Here is a 14,816-nt window from a genome sequence, read left to right as displayed (position 1 = left end):
CGGGAGGCCTCTCATGAGGAGAGGGGCCAGTACACCACTTTCCAGCCCTGCCACACATGGTTACGGTAATTTCTAGAATGTAAACTATGTTCTTTATCGATAAGAGATTGCCTGTACTTTGTTATATAAAGCGGTTTCGCTAGGATGTGGTCATGCTCCACGAAACACATCTTTTAGGGTCCCACTGTCCCTTGCTCATCAGGTTTGGCTGTGACTTGAGTTTTTCATGCTTGTTTCTTCAGAGGTTCATGAGGGGTCGCAATCCTGCTGCACAAGGCCTTCCCAATGGCATTGTTCTCCTTCTACATTGACCTGCAGGGGAGGTACATGGAAACGGAGGGCGCTCTAGAGACTACCCGAACTTCATATCTGCCTACCTTCCCCAACAGATGTTGCACTGGACACTGCAGGCCCCCAGGACCTTGTGATGCCCCTTGCCCCTTGGACTATCTGTTTGGGGGATGTGGTGTTTTTTAACGCTGTCTCCGAGGCCCTTTGGCTGGGCCGAATTGCACTCTCATCCCAACTTACATTGTAGACCTACTCAATTGCCCTATGCGATGCTTGGAGATTATGTAACCCCTGACAATGCTTGTACACTTACGTGTCAGCAGAGCATAAACTGGGTTCCAGACCTAGGGACCCTCACTGGTGAAGCTGCTGTGTTCTACAAATCCCCATAGATTGAATCAGTCAGATTTGGCTCCCCTCCAGTGACTTCCAGCCCTGAAGCATCTCGGATCACACACCCTTCATCTCTGTAATGGAAACTCTTCGGGCTACGTACGAGCTATGTGGCGCTTCAACGCCTGGCATCCAGTAGACCACGACTGTATTGACTTTATAGCGGAGGAACTCCAGATCTTATTTAAGCTAAACCGTAATACTGAGCCCTCTGCTGGAACCCCTATGGGTGTCCAGTAAACCCACCCCAAGGGGGTCTGACCAAGGGACATGTAAGGGAAAAGGAGATACGCCAACTGCTACAGGTAATGGATTATGACCCCGAGATCCTCTCTGGAGTGGTGGACTTGTGGCTGAGCCTTTGCGACATTGAGCGACAGTGTCAGGACCACCAGTCCACATAGAGAATCTGGACTGCCCACCCTGAAACAGATCTTCATAGAGGATTCTAGGCAGTGCGGGAAAGCGTTGACCCAGCTGGTCTCCAAACATAGAGACAAATCTAGCAAGGTCTTATATTGTCTGGCAGCTTATGCTGCCTTGACTAGAACCGTACCGGCCATTGCAATTCTCATGGAACGCTTCATGAAAGTATGCCTGAGGTTGCTCAGGTCCTTGTAGTGTATCAAGACTTCTATGTGGCAACCCCTCTACCCCCACAGGAGCTGCATTTCCACTGCTGAAGGACATTCCCCTCCACTTGATTCCCTGCTGTCTTTGGCCCGAGAACTTGACCAACCGATCACAACTGAGGACACAAACATACCTATTTCAGATCTCAATTTGGGCGAGACCCTTGGTACAGACTGGTCCTCCATGAAATTCTTTTAAAGCGACCTGCCCGTTTGTTTCCTCGCCTACTGGCCCTCTAAACTGAGGTGGCAGAGCATCGATCTTTCACCCCCAGACCTGGGCACTGCCATTATTGTTGTGATTTTCAAGGCCAACCAACCGGCAGAATATTGCACCTCGTATATGCCCATCTCTCTCAAAAACGCAAACATCAAAGTGTTTGCAAAGGTCCGAGTGATTACATTAAGTCAGACACTAAGTTTCCTAGTCCACCCCGAACAAATGTTGGCTCATGCCTGGCAGGATCACCTGCTGTTGTGCACGGAGGGTACAACTCTCCCTGTCCCAGCCGTGCCGTTTGAGCGGCTCCCTGGTCTTAGTCCTAATTGACTTTGAAAAGGCCCTTTACAATGGGGCGTGGACTTTGGAAGCTGTGGTGAAGCATGCATGTTTTGGAACTTACTTCCTCAGACTCATCAGCCTACCATACAATGCCCCTGCATCCCAAGTCCAGGTAAACTGAGCCCTATCCCCTGCCCTTTTCAGTAGTCTGAGGCTCCAACCCGGGCTGTCCTCTGTCTCCATTACTTGCCCTAGTAATCGAACTCTTGGCACGTATTATCAGATGCAACGCCCAAATTTGTTTTGGCTTTAAGAGGAGGATCCTAAAAAAGCATTGCTCTGTAAGCGGATAACATCCTATTATTTCTGGCTGACCTGCAATCTTTCAGCCCCAGACGCCTCCACCCATATGGTGAAGCATATGGTCTGCAGAGAAACATGAACAATTGTTGGTACCAGTTGAAGACACAGGAGGACATTCTTGGCACCCTGCGATCGATACGTTGTCTCCTTTAAATATTTAGATCTCGATGGGGCGTGGCTAACAGCCGGCGGTTATGGTCGCACACTAACACGGCTCCCGACCTCCGCCTGTAAATCCGCCACATTATCTCTGTTTTTTCGGCCTGGGATCCCCCCGAAACTCGGGGGGGAAGGGGGGCCCACTGCAGACCCCAGTGCCCAGCTTGCAATCGCGCTTACCCTGGTACTGGCTGTGCCTTGAGTGGAGCGAATCTGTAGACTGAGGTCCGGCCGCGGACAAGATGGCGCCCATGTCGGAGCTCTGACTCCGCGACTGCCCGTACCCGCTGCTACTGCCTCTCCGATGTGAGACCCGTGGAGGCCGACCCTCATACCACACACCGGAGCCCTGCGGGATACTTTCCTGGTAACCGGCGGCTGCCTGGCTAGTTTCCGGCTTACTTTCAACTGCCCAGACTGGACTCGGCGTGCCTGCCTCACTATCGGCGGCCGCCCACGCAACACCCCGGCTTCTTGGCCTGCGGCTACTGGGACTTTGTGGACTCCCCCGCCCGCCTCTCGCCTGAGCCTTGACTCCGCCGCACTGTGCTGGCCGCGGCGGACTGCGGCGCCGCTCCTGGGCTCGTTTACGGCTTACGGTGCCTGCCGGATCTGTCCCGCTGAGGCCTACTCTCCTGCACGGCGGAGGCAGGGACATCACACCCCAGCGACCCCCCTTCCATCTGAAGAGGTACGTGGATTGTGGGTACGCCGCTGTGACTGGGGACACCTGTCTATTCTATGGAGCCCGCCCATACACTGGGGTGCCTGATTGTGATTTTGCCCTACATGTTGGTCGGCCGCCCCGGGCCTGCACTGCCCTGATCCTCCAGCACGCCGTCTCAACTTCTGGACCTCCTGTGCCAGTGCTTATTATTTCTTTCTGTCTGCCGCGCTTTTACCGCTACAGACCTCTGGGATTGCCTATACAGCTTCGAAGGGGGGCCTTTCTCCCTGTTCTGGCACCATACTCCGGCCTTCACTACTCTGCCCGGCTGCGACCGCTCCTATGGTGTGACCCTGGTTGCCGAGGCCCTGCGGCAGACTACGTGTTTGGGGGCACTAGTCTTCATCACGGGGCTGGGAGTGCTGAGGAACTGACGCAGTGGGAGGGCCCACACACTGTCCCACACGGCTTGTGACACGCAACACGGCCGCTGCTGATTGCCTGCCACCTGCGGCTCTGGTCGTGGCCTGACTCTCCTGTATGCCCCGAGGAACTATTGCTGGCCCAGATCCGCCCCTCTGCTGTGGTGCTCACTACGGGCGTTGTGGCCCTGGGGCCGTTATTGCCTGGTGGTGTTTCCTGACGCCCGCTTGGTCCTCACAAACGACCTCTGTGCCGACGTGCCACTTTGAACCCACGGACGTTGCTGCCGCCTGCTGGGTACGCTATTGACTGCTGCTCCCTGGATCTCTCCTGCTTATAGGTTTGAGCTGCCGTGCCGAGGGTTTTCGTTGGCCCTTACTCTGTTAGTCACTCCTACCACTGCCTTCTGCCTCCCGTTTGCCTCATCTACGCCACCTCTCCAGCACTTTTGGGACTCATGGCGTCAAATAAAGGGACCAGGCCCTCCAATCAGAGGCAGCTCACCAAAAACTCCTGGAACACTAAGGGTGGCGACAAGGCCGAAGCCTCCCCTGGGACCCCTAGCCTCACGTCCCCCTCACCTGGAGCGTAAGCCCCTACCCTGGAAGACGTTATGCAGGCCATAGCGGGCGTCAGATCCTCCCTGGAAACGCGGATTGACTCCGTCAATATAGAGGTGACTCTGTTGCGGGCTGACCTCCGGAAAATGGACTCCAAGGTCAAAGACGTGGAAGTTAAAACAGCGGCCCTGATTGAGGATACTTCTACCCTCCAGCGGCAGGTGGAACAACTCCAGAAGCAGCAACACCAGATGAGCGAGCTACTGGATGATTATGAAGGGAGGGCGCGACGCAACAACATCCGAATATTGGGTGTACCAGAACGAATGGAGGAGTCGGCGGCGGACCTCTTTGTAGAACAGTTGATTACGACCCACCTCCGTCCGAAGAAGCTCTCAAACTACTTCTCCATTGAGAGAGCTCACAGGGTCCCTGGGGGTACACCTAAGCCAGGTGCTCCCCTCCGACCCATTCTCGCGAGGGCCTTCAATTTCCGTGATCGCGACGCCATCCTCCAAGCTGCCCTGGCGGGGCCGCCCCTCCTCCTGGGCTATGCCCGCATCTCGCTGTTCCCGGACTTTACCATGAAGGTCCAGGCAAGGCGCCGTAGCTTCCTGGAGGCCAAGAAAGCTCTGCGGGGCAAACAGATTAAATATTCCATGCTTTTCTCGATGAAGCTTCGGGTGGAGCATGATGGCAAAGTATGTTTTTTTATGTCGCCGGAGGAGGTGTGGGACTGGCTGGAGGGTTGGCGCCGGGCTGGGCGCTCTCCGAAACACCGCGACGCCAAAGATGACCAGGACACCCAAGCACGCACTGAACAGATGCCAGGTAGCCAAGACCTCTTTACCGGTCTCAACGAAAATGGGGACTGAGGTCCCTTTGCTCCTAGGAGACTGTTCTACGTTGACTTTGGCTACCACTCAGCAGCCCTGAACTTCACATAGGGTTACTTGCTGGGACCGCTCTGCGTGGCGGCTCTCCGCACCATGTTTGCTCCTGATCCTCGATGGTGTGCTTCGGCCCCGGCTGGGGCTACACTGACTGTTTACCAGGTACACTCTTTTTGATATGTGAATATGGCACTGGGACTTGCTAGACATTTTATTGTTTCTATATTTGATGGTCGCTTCACTACTAGTACCAGGCGGGGGTCCCCACCGGCTTACCAAGTACCCCCATCATGGTTGGGAGGGCGACAGGCACTCTGCCGAGTTGGGGTGTGGATAGTTTTAAATCCGCGGGCAGGGAAGCAGGGAGGGGAGATGAATGGGGGGGCGGGGGGGGGGTTCCGGGTCTGTAATGGTGTTGTTGTTGCATTGGTTTTTGTTTTTCTTGCTCTCTTTCTTTTTTGCAGAGTCCCCTTTTGTCACATTAGTCCTGACCCTTGGTCCACTATAGGTTCCACGCTGACCAGCTGGTCACCCCATAGGCTGTTTGACCCCCTGGTGCCCTGTGGTCTTCTTCTTTTCCGGGGCTGTCCCGCTTTATCTCCCTGGTGCTTTTGCCCACCCTACTTCGACTTCTCCTTCCCGTTGGTCCCTTTAGTTCATGGCTATGACTCACCCCGACCTAGGACCCTCACGGTCATGTCCTGGAATGTTAACGGGCTGGGACACAAGGTTAAGAGGAGTGTGGTCCTTCAGTACCTTCGACGCCACTCCCCCGATATCGTCCTACTGCAGGAAACACACCTTGTGGGAAACACTTGTAGGGCTCTTCAGCGGGGGGGATATAAACTGCTAGTTCATGCGGGATTCACTTCTGGCTCTCGTGGCTCTGGGATCCTAATTAAGAAAAATCTGGCGCTTACTCATTCCAGGACATGGGCTGACCCCCTAGGCCGTATTGCGCTTGTCGAGGCTTCTTGGGAGGGCCGCTGAATTTGGTCTCCGTCTATATTCCGCCGACACTTGTGCAAGACTCCCTTCGAGAGCTAGGAACGCGTATGTTGAATCTCCCTGTTGGTACGCTATTGATTGGGGGCGACTTTAATACCACGATGTGCGACGACCTGAACCGCAGTCCTAAGCGCGTCTCTCATCGGTCGCACTCAGACCTTTCCGACTTTGTGCAGGCCATGGGGCTGGTCGACATATGGCGACACTATTATCCAACGGCACCTTATTTTACGCACTACTCAAATGCCCACAAAAGCATGTCCCGCATTGATTATTTATTCTGTCTCACAGCCGATCTCAGCTTCTTTGTTCGGCCACAAGGTCTGCCACGAGGCATTTCCGATCACTCACCCATTAGTGTTGACTTGACCTACAATCGCCCTTACACTCGGGGACCTACTGCTATTAGCCCCTTGCTCATGCAGATCCCTGATATTAAAGACGCGCTCCTTGAACGCACTGAATTTTACTTCGCTGAAAATGTGAGCTCAGTTGCCTCAACTGTGACGCTTTGGGAGGCGTATCTGGCGGTAATGAAAGGCGAGGCGCTCACACTGAAAACGGGTTACTTACGTAAACATAATGAACAGATCCTCCAGGCTGAATCAGACCTCGTCCGTCTCGAAACGGCACACAACACCGCTCCCACTGACGACAACGCCGCCCGTCTCCGCACTCAACAACAGGCGTACCAGGAACTATCTCGGGAGAGGGCTCAGGCCCGCCTGCTCCACTCACGCCATTGGGTTTACGAATTCGGGGATACTGCGGGCAAAATGCTTGCGTGGTTGGAGCGACGAGAACAGGGTTCCAGATGGGTATCCTCCATCCTTAGACCGGACGGAGTCGCGGTTCTTGACCCGCAAGATATCGCAGAGGCCTTTGCCGACCACCTGGAGAGTGTTTACATCGCGGGTCCTTGCTACACGCCTGAAGAGTCTAGGCAACTCCTAGCGGAGGTGCGTCTTCCGGTTATATCTGATGCTGATCGGGCGGCGCTTGATGCTGACATCACAGTTGAGGAACTTACTACGGCGCTGTTCGCCGTCAACTCAGGCAAAGCTATGGGCCCTGATGGGGTCCCGGGTTGATTTCCTTAAAGGCATGGCCAGAGAAATTATTCCTCATTTGAGGAATATGTTTTTACGCAGCCGTGACGATGGTCTACTCCCGTTAGCTCAGCGACTAGCCTCTATTGCGGTAATCCTCAAGCCGGCCAAACCACCTAATAGCTGTGGCTCTTATCGGCCGATCTCCTTGATCAGTGCAGAGGCGAAGGTATTGGCCAAGTTGTTGGCTAACCGTTTTCTTCTTGTACTTCCCTCCCTCATACATGATGACCAGTCCGGTTTTCTTCCAGGTCGTAATACGGCATTAAATCTGCGCAGGGTCAATAACGTCATCAGCCGTCAGTCCATTATCCAGCAAGATGCGGCCATTCTGTCCCTCGACGCTACAATGGTGTTTGATTCAATTGAATGGCCCTACCTCTTCGAGGTCCTGGCCCCTTTCGGCTTTGGGCCCCAATTTATAGGCTGGATACGGCTCTTGTACACGGACCTCTTCGCCCAGGTCAGAGTCAACGACCACACTTCGCGCCAATTTCGCCTTCATAGGGGCACCCGGCAGGGCTGCCCTCTATCCCCGTTGCTCTTTGCCCTTACTCTCGAGCCCCTCGCTCATTAGGTCCGCACGGACGTTTCTATCAGAGGTCTCCAGTGGAACGGTGAGGTGCAGGATAAAATATCCCTCTATGCCGATGACATCTTGACGTGGATTCTCCCCAGTCTTCCATTAATAGCTTATTTCATGTCCTCACCAACTTTGGGAAGTACTCGGGCTATTCGATTAATTGGACTAAATCCACATTGTATATGTTGCATGGCCCCCCTCCCCGGTTGCCCCGAGGGTTCTCCATCGTGGTGGCCACAGACGGCTTTCAATACCTTGGCATTTATATCACTCCTGACTCGAAGGTATTTCATGACCGTAATCTTTTAGGCCCCCTGCGTAGGCTTCGCAGCGATGCTGCTCATTGGCGGTCCCTCCCGCTGTCCCTTCCGGGCAGGGCAGCTCTGTTCAAAATGCTAGCTCTCCCGCGCTTCCTATACGCCCTGCAGAACTGCCCCTTCTTGATCCCTGACTCTTACTTTCGTATGGTTGAAAGTGAACTTCGTCTTCTACTATGGGATGGTGGGGCCGCCCGCATTGCCCTTTCTAAACTCTACCAAGGCTGGTATGATGGGGGCATTGCTCTGCCTAATCTCCGCCTCTACTACTGGGCGTCACAGTTAGTGGCTGTTAACCACTGGATACAAGGCTCACCCCTCAATCCGGCATTCCTCCTTGATAGGATTCAAACTGGTCTGGAGGGCTTTCTGGGGGCCCTTTATAGTAAACTTGCGAAACACAGGTATGTCGGCCCTATGGCCCATACAGTTGCGTTGTGGCACAGAGCCAACAAGAGTTTGGGATGGGCAGACACGCTCACTGCAGCCACCCCCCTGTGGTCGTCACAACGCCTAGGCTCCCTTTGCTTCTCCCAGGGATTTGACAAGTGGGACATGATAGGGATTTCTGAGGTGGGAAACATTGTTCACAAGGGCTCCATCCTGTCCTTTGGCGCCCTCCAGACTAAATATTCCCTAGCTTCCACCAAATTTTTCCGCTATCTGCAAATTTCGCATGCCGTCCGGACCGCCATTCCAGATCTCTCCTCGATCCCTCCCATTTTCCCCCAAGAGGATAGATTGTTATATGAACCGCTCCCCGAGAAAGCTATCTTCTACACCTATCGCAAACTGTGCAATAATCTCCCCAACTCCTTCCCGTCACTGCGGACCAAATGGGAGGCAGACCTGGGCCCCCTAGATGAGGAAGACTGGCGTTCGGCTCTCATGTCCCCTAGGCAAGCGGCTATCTGCCATAGGTTTCGTCTGATTCAAATGAAAGTCCTGCATAGGGCATACATGTCCGCTCTCACTTTGACGAAAATTGGGTGGCGCCCTGACCCGCTGTGCCTTCGAGGCTGTAACTTACCTGGCACCTTTTTTCACATTCTGTGGGACTGCCCGCGGGTGCAACAGTTTTGGGGCCGTGTTCTCCAGAAGATGGGCGACTCTTTGGGCAAGCCACTGACACGGTCGCCTAGGCCATGTATTCTAGATATATGGAAGGCCAACGACCTCAATGTTCAGGAACTGCAATGGGCAGCTCTGGGATTCCTGCTGGCTAAACGCTCCATCGCAATGAAATGGGGCTCCCACGACAGACCTCTGATGGTGGGGTGGGTGGCTGAAATGGACCGATGCATGGTTGCAGAAAAGACTGTATACAAGGTACGGGGTTGCCCTACGGTGTGGGACAGGAATTGGGGCCACTGGAACGCGTACAGGGGTGAACTGTGTTACTCTCCAACTGCTGAATTAGCTATGTCACGTGCTGGACCGGAGGGACGACTCCTGCGTTAATTTGCTGATGTGTCTGTATGGCGATGTTGATCCCTACTTGCTACACCAATAGTGACTGATTTATGACTCTGCTCTTTTTATTTTCTGTATGTTTGAATTATGTGACTGTAGTTGGTTTGGTAGAAGAAAAAAAAAAAAAAACAAATGCCTAACTATATTGTCTTCTGATCGTATTCCAGGTTTTAGCATTACGTCATGATCTGTGATCGCCGCCGAACCTCCGGGATGTCGGCAAGCAGGCTGTGTACAATTCTGCATTTTCTAGGATTACCACTCGCTGCCGGCCCCAGGGTTATAGGCACTAACCAGCTGTGTATGCTATGCTTTTTGCAATAAAATTGTTATACCAAAAAAAAAAAAAATATTTAGATCTCTAGATATTCTCCACTGCCAAGCCCTGGACTCTTAATTTTCAGCCCCTTATGATCCCCTTGACCAGGGACCTATGGAAATGGGCCCTCTTGCCTCTAAGCGCTAGAGGGGGGGAGGGGGTTGAAGCCTTATTTAAGAATATGTGCATCCCACGCTTTTTGTATGTCATTGTGATCTTCCTCCAAGAGACAGAATGGGGCTGCCTGAGGACAGCCCTATTGTGGCTCTTGGAGGAAGTCAGATGATTGAGACTGGAGAGAAACTTTATTGAAATGGCCACATTGTTGGGCAAACAAGATATCGTCTGTAACTGGAAATGGCTGGAATCACGCCTCATTGTAAGGGTGGAGAGGGGTGGACTGGTGTGCCAGCCATAAGAATCCGATCAATGAGGTCCATTTAGGCCCCCGAAAGTATAAGACGTGGAGCTGGTGGCAGATGCATCATGAGCTGAATGTGTAACTATATTGCTGATAATGTATTTGCTATGTCTATATCTCTAATTCATTTTTATGTATTCTTTTAGAATTATGTTTGTGAAAGGCCAAAATCAGAAAACTTGGATGTCAAAAAAGAATGATGCTTTTAAGTCCCCCATTTTCCTGGATAAGGAACATGTGTCCTAGTGCCCGCAGTGTTAAAATTAAATTAGCAGCCACCCATGGGCTGGTCCCCACAACGTTTGATCTTACCCGCTCCACAGGAGACCTAGTGGCAGCCCCAGAAACATTTGGTAGTCTGGCTTACAAATATGCAGCGGCTGGTGCTGGCAAAGAATAGCCGCCTATTTGCAACCATCTAATAACTTGGATCTTCACGCTGTTCCTGGAATTGACAATAAGTTCCTTTTGTGTACTGATGCAGATTTTGGGTGAGTCCGTTTTAGAAAAGTAGATTTAGCAGTTGCACTTAGTGTGTGAGTCTCGACCCACGCTGGTGTTCAAGGCCTCCTCTTGCAAATCTGAGGTGTCTTTCACACACTCAAGACTATGTCTCGATTCTGGTCATATCATTTCCCAGGGTGACAAACCGATCTTCTCTAGCAGCAGTGTAGAAAGGCAATGAACCTTGAATCCCATGAGCCTTTTGTGCTATACATATGTTGTGTTACTCAACTAAGTAAGCAACCTGCTTGGGGTCACAGCTATAGCCCTATCATGTCCACATTGTTGCCCAAGTGCTATCATCCGTAAGTTCCTGTTGCTTACTCTTGTTGTGCCGTTGTCTCTCACGTTTAGGCAGCCCTATAGTCTGCCTTGATTCCCTGTTGGACAGGGGAGCGGTTTCTCTGTCCTTCCGTCGCAGTATTGGCATGCCCCCCAAGGCTGAGCCAGTGGACATTATGAAGCCTAGGTAGTTGGATGGGCCGATTGTTGGTTCAGGAAGGCCCCCTGAAAGCAGAGAGATATCGGAGTAGGGGGAGTGAGGCTGGACTGCATGATGAGGGGTATGTGGGGAAGGGGCAAAAGTCATGGCATTAATGCCGGGGCACTGAGGCATCTGCCCCCAGGGTAGTAAACAAAGACTGAGACGGACAGAGTGGTGCGGCCACAGAAGAAATCAGGCTAAAGCGATTTACAGGCAGTTCCACTTAGAGGTGAGGAGGTGATAAGGCTGTCATAAGGAACTGGCGGGTGTACCCGAGGGATCCGGGGGTGGGGGGGTCTAAGTGATAAGATGTGAATGCTATCACACACCCTGAAATGTCATGCTTCATTATTGGACTGCTCCTCGTTGGGCTGATGCTGCAGTGCCCGATTGGCCCCTCAGTGGGGCTCTTTAGCTTAGAACTTTTGATCTTAGCCGTACTGGTGAATTCATTTGAGGGCGTGTAAGAATAGGGTGGTATCTCGATCGAAAATAGCCTAAGGAGTACAGTGGAGACTTTTATTAAAGTGATCCCCTTGACAAAGTAAAAAAATGGAGCCGTCACGGGTAATGATGTATGAAGATCGCTTTAGAAAGGGTCATGTGGGGTCTGTGGCGTAGGCCAGGCACATGATTCACAATATCTAGGTTGGCCACTTTAAAATGTCTCTCCCAGCCTTTGCTAGACATAGTGGTAGACTCGCAGGATGACCAAACAGAAGCTCAAGGGTCTAAATCCCACTCCTTTCTGTTGCACTTCTTTGTGGTTAAAAATCAGACATGGCACAGGGACATCCCATCTCCTTCTGAGTTCTTCAGGGAGTCCCATGTTCATACCTTTCATGTTCTTGTTGATTCACTAAACTAGACCACTGATTTGTGTGTGACATTGAGTTGTAAACTTCTTTGTCGACCCACACTTAGCCCACATGGCTTTTTGGTAGCCAGATTAGTTACTATCTCTGTCTGACACCACCTCCTTAGGAAAGCCTACTCTAGTAAAGCAACTTATTTGGGGTCTAGCACCAGCAGGAGCAGTAACTGTCCAAAGAGGAATTGCTTCTGGATACCTGGTGGTATTATCCACTACCAACAGTATGAATCTGTTTACTGATGTTTTACCTTTTCAAAGGGAACCCCAAGCACTGGAAGTAGAATTAGGGGGGGGGGGCTTAGGGTGGGGGAGGGCTTAGGGTTGGGTGGGCTTAGGGTTGGTACCCGTTTTGCCACTGGCTTGACAGGTAACACAGGTGTTGCAAAACTCCTTCACTTTCTGGGACATGTTTGGACAGTAGAAGCGGACCAGTTTCCTACTCCAAGTCTTTGCCTGGCCAAGATGCCCAGCTAAGAGGATGTAATGGGCCATTGAGAGTGAGAACTCTGTATTGCTGAGGCGCCACCCATCCTCCCAATGTTTTGTGACATATCATTGCTTAGGAATCCGTGGTCAAACTTATCTCTATTGACCCTTGTGATTGGTTTGACCACCACTTCATCACCTTCCGCCTGCCTAGCACCCACGAGACATGGACACCCCAACCTGTGATTACCAAACGATGGGTTAGACACCAAGAACTTTGATCACGGGGAAGCTGGCAGCACGTTGTGAGACTTCCTCAACTATTTCCGAAATTCTCGATGACCTGGCTCCACTAAAATTAAAAAGAACCCAGATCAAAGACAGGAATCCCTGGTTCAACGGATCCCTCAACAAGGAGAGGAGATCCCTTCGCCAGAATGAACAAAACTGGAAACACCCATCAGCAACCCCTCTAAAACTTCTCTGCCAGACAAGAAATGCCTACAATAAAAAAATCCTCAACTCTAAAATAAGAATTCTTCAGAACAGAGCTTGAACGCCACAAATTGACCTCGCAAGTTGTTTAACTTGGTCAAACAACAATCCAACAAACTAGCGAAAACCTCCAAACAAACACCTAAACCCCTAATATCAAGCGAGGAATTTTCATCCTTCTTCTGCAACAAAATCTCTGCCCTAGGAAATGAACTTAAATCCCCAACTAACCATTAAAATCTGCAGGCTCTACCGCTTCTCTCCGCGCTGCCTTCCCATACCTCAACCAAAAATCAAGCACACGGGTCCAACTTTAAAATCTATAACCACCTGTGTGCCTGTGCCCTTAGCCCAGCTGCCGCTGCTGCTGCCGGAAGTTCGAGGCCCTTCTTCACCTGCAGGCTACCACCTGATGGCCAGTAGTAGGCCCTAGGTTGTTTGTTTTGTCTTAGTTTCATTCCTCATTTCACCCTCTTGTGCTATTCTGTGCTCCTTCTGGAGGTTCCCCTGTGGGTTTTCCAGCCGCTGCGTCCCCAGCGGCCTGCCCTCCACCGCTCACTTCACTTTTGCCTTATCATAATTGAATTGCTTTTGTTGTCACTGTTTGTTTGGCCTTTGTTTCATTCCTCCATTTTCCTCTCTTGTGCTATTCTCTGCCCTGTGACCTCTTTTGCATTCTGTACCCCTCCCCATTCCTCACTCCAGTTTCATGCCCCCCGATCTCTCATTTGTCCGCTCCCAACTCCCATTGCTCCTCCCACCCACCCCCCCCCTCTTATGGCGGGCGTGCCGAAAACGTGCCTAAGGCAATCCCATCTGTGCCTGGACTGCGCCCAGCGCCAAAACCCCTGGCCCACACGAATGCCACAACACCTGATGCTGCTACGATGGCAGTGCCCTCTACGCACTCATAATCAGACGATCACACACCTGCTTCCTAGCCGCCCGAAGCGCACCCAAGGACCATTCTCCTGCCGGAACTGCAGCTTCACAAGCATCCGATCCGCTAATCCACCCACCAGGAAAGAACCCAACTACCTCAGATGCATTCCTCTCAGCACCCGCTCCACCCGCAAACACTCCGTTGAACTCTGGGGGCTACTTGACTCAACCTCCCCAGATGGCGCCTTCCTGATGGAGACCTGGCTGAAGCCCGCCTCGGCACTTGACATAGCCATCAAGATAACCTGCAGGGACTGCACCAACGGAGCAGGAGGAGGAATCGCCATCGTCCACAGGAACACTGTCTTGATCAACACCGACGACACCCTCCGCACTGCTGAACACCTGCACTTCCAGATCCACACCGATCCCAACACCACCCTCAGAGGAACCCTCGTCTACAGACCCCTCAGACCTCGACCACAGTTCAGCGACTCCATTGCAGACCTAGTCCGTACACACACTCGCCACCAGACTGAATCCTTCTCTGGTACCTGAACTTCCACCTCAAACAACAGTGACTGCAGTTTCCACCACCCTGATCGCCAACCTCTGACTCCCAACAACTCGTCACAACACCCACCCACTCCGCCGGCCACACGCTTGACCCCATCTTTTCCGCAAGTGCCCATGTCTCCTTCATCCACACCATCGAACTCCACTGAACCGACCATCGCTGCATCCACTTCACCTTCCGGAAACCCACCGCACCCAACAGATACCCCGCCGCTGCTGGAGCAAAGACTGGCTAACCACCACCCTCATCCGGAGCCCGCAACCTCTGACAATGGATCGACGACTGCGCCAACACCCTTGCCCCGATCAAGAAACCCTCCAACCGACATGCCAACAAAAAAGCCAGCTGGTTCAATAAAGACCTCCAGGCCTCCAACAAACCTTCCGAAACATAGAGAAATATTGGCTCCGTGAACAGACCCCGGACAGCAACACAGCCCACAAGAACGTCACCCGCAGACA

The sequence above is a fragment of the Lissotriton vulgaris genome, chromosome 4_1, assembly GCF_964263255.1.
Source record: "Lissotriton vulgaris chromosome 4_1, aLisVul1.2, whole genome shotgun sequence".
NCBI classification, from domain to species: domain Eukaryota; kingdom Metazoa; phylum Chordata; class Amphibia; order Caudata; family Salamandridae; genus Lissotriton; species Lissotriton vulgaris.
Note: the sequence above shows the minus strand (reverse complement) of the source record.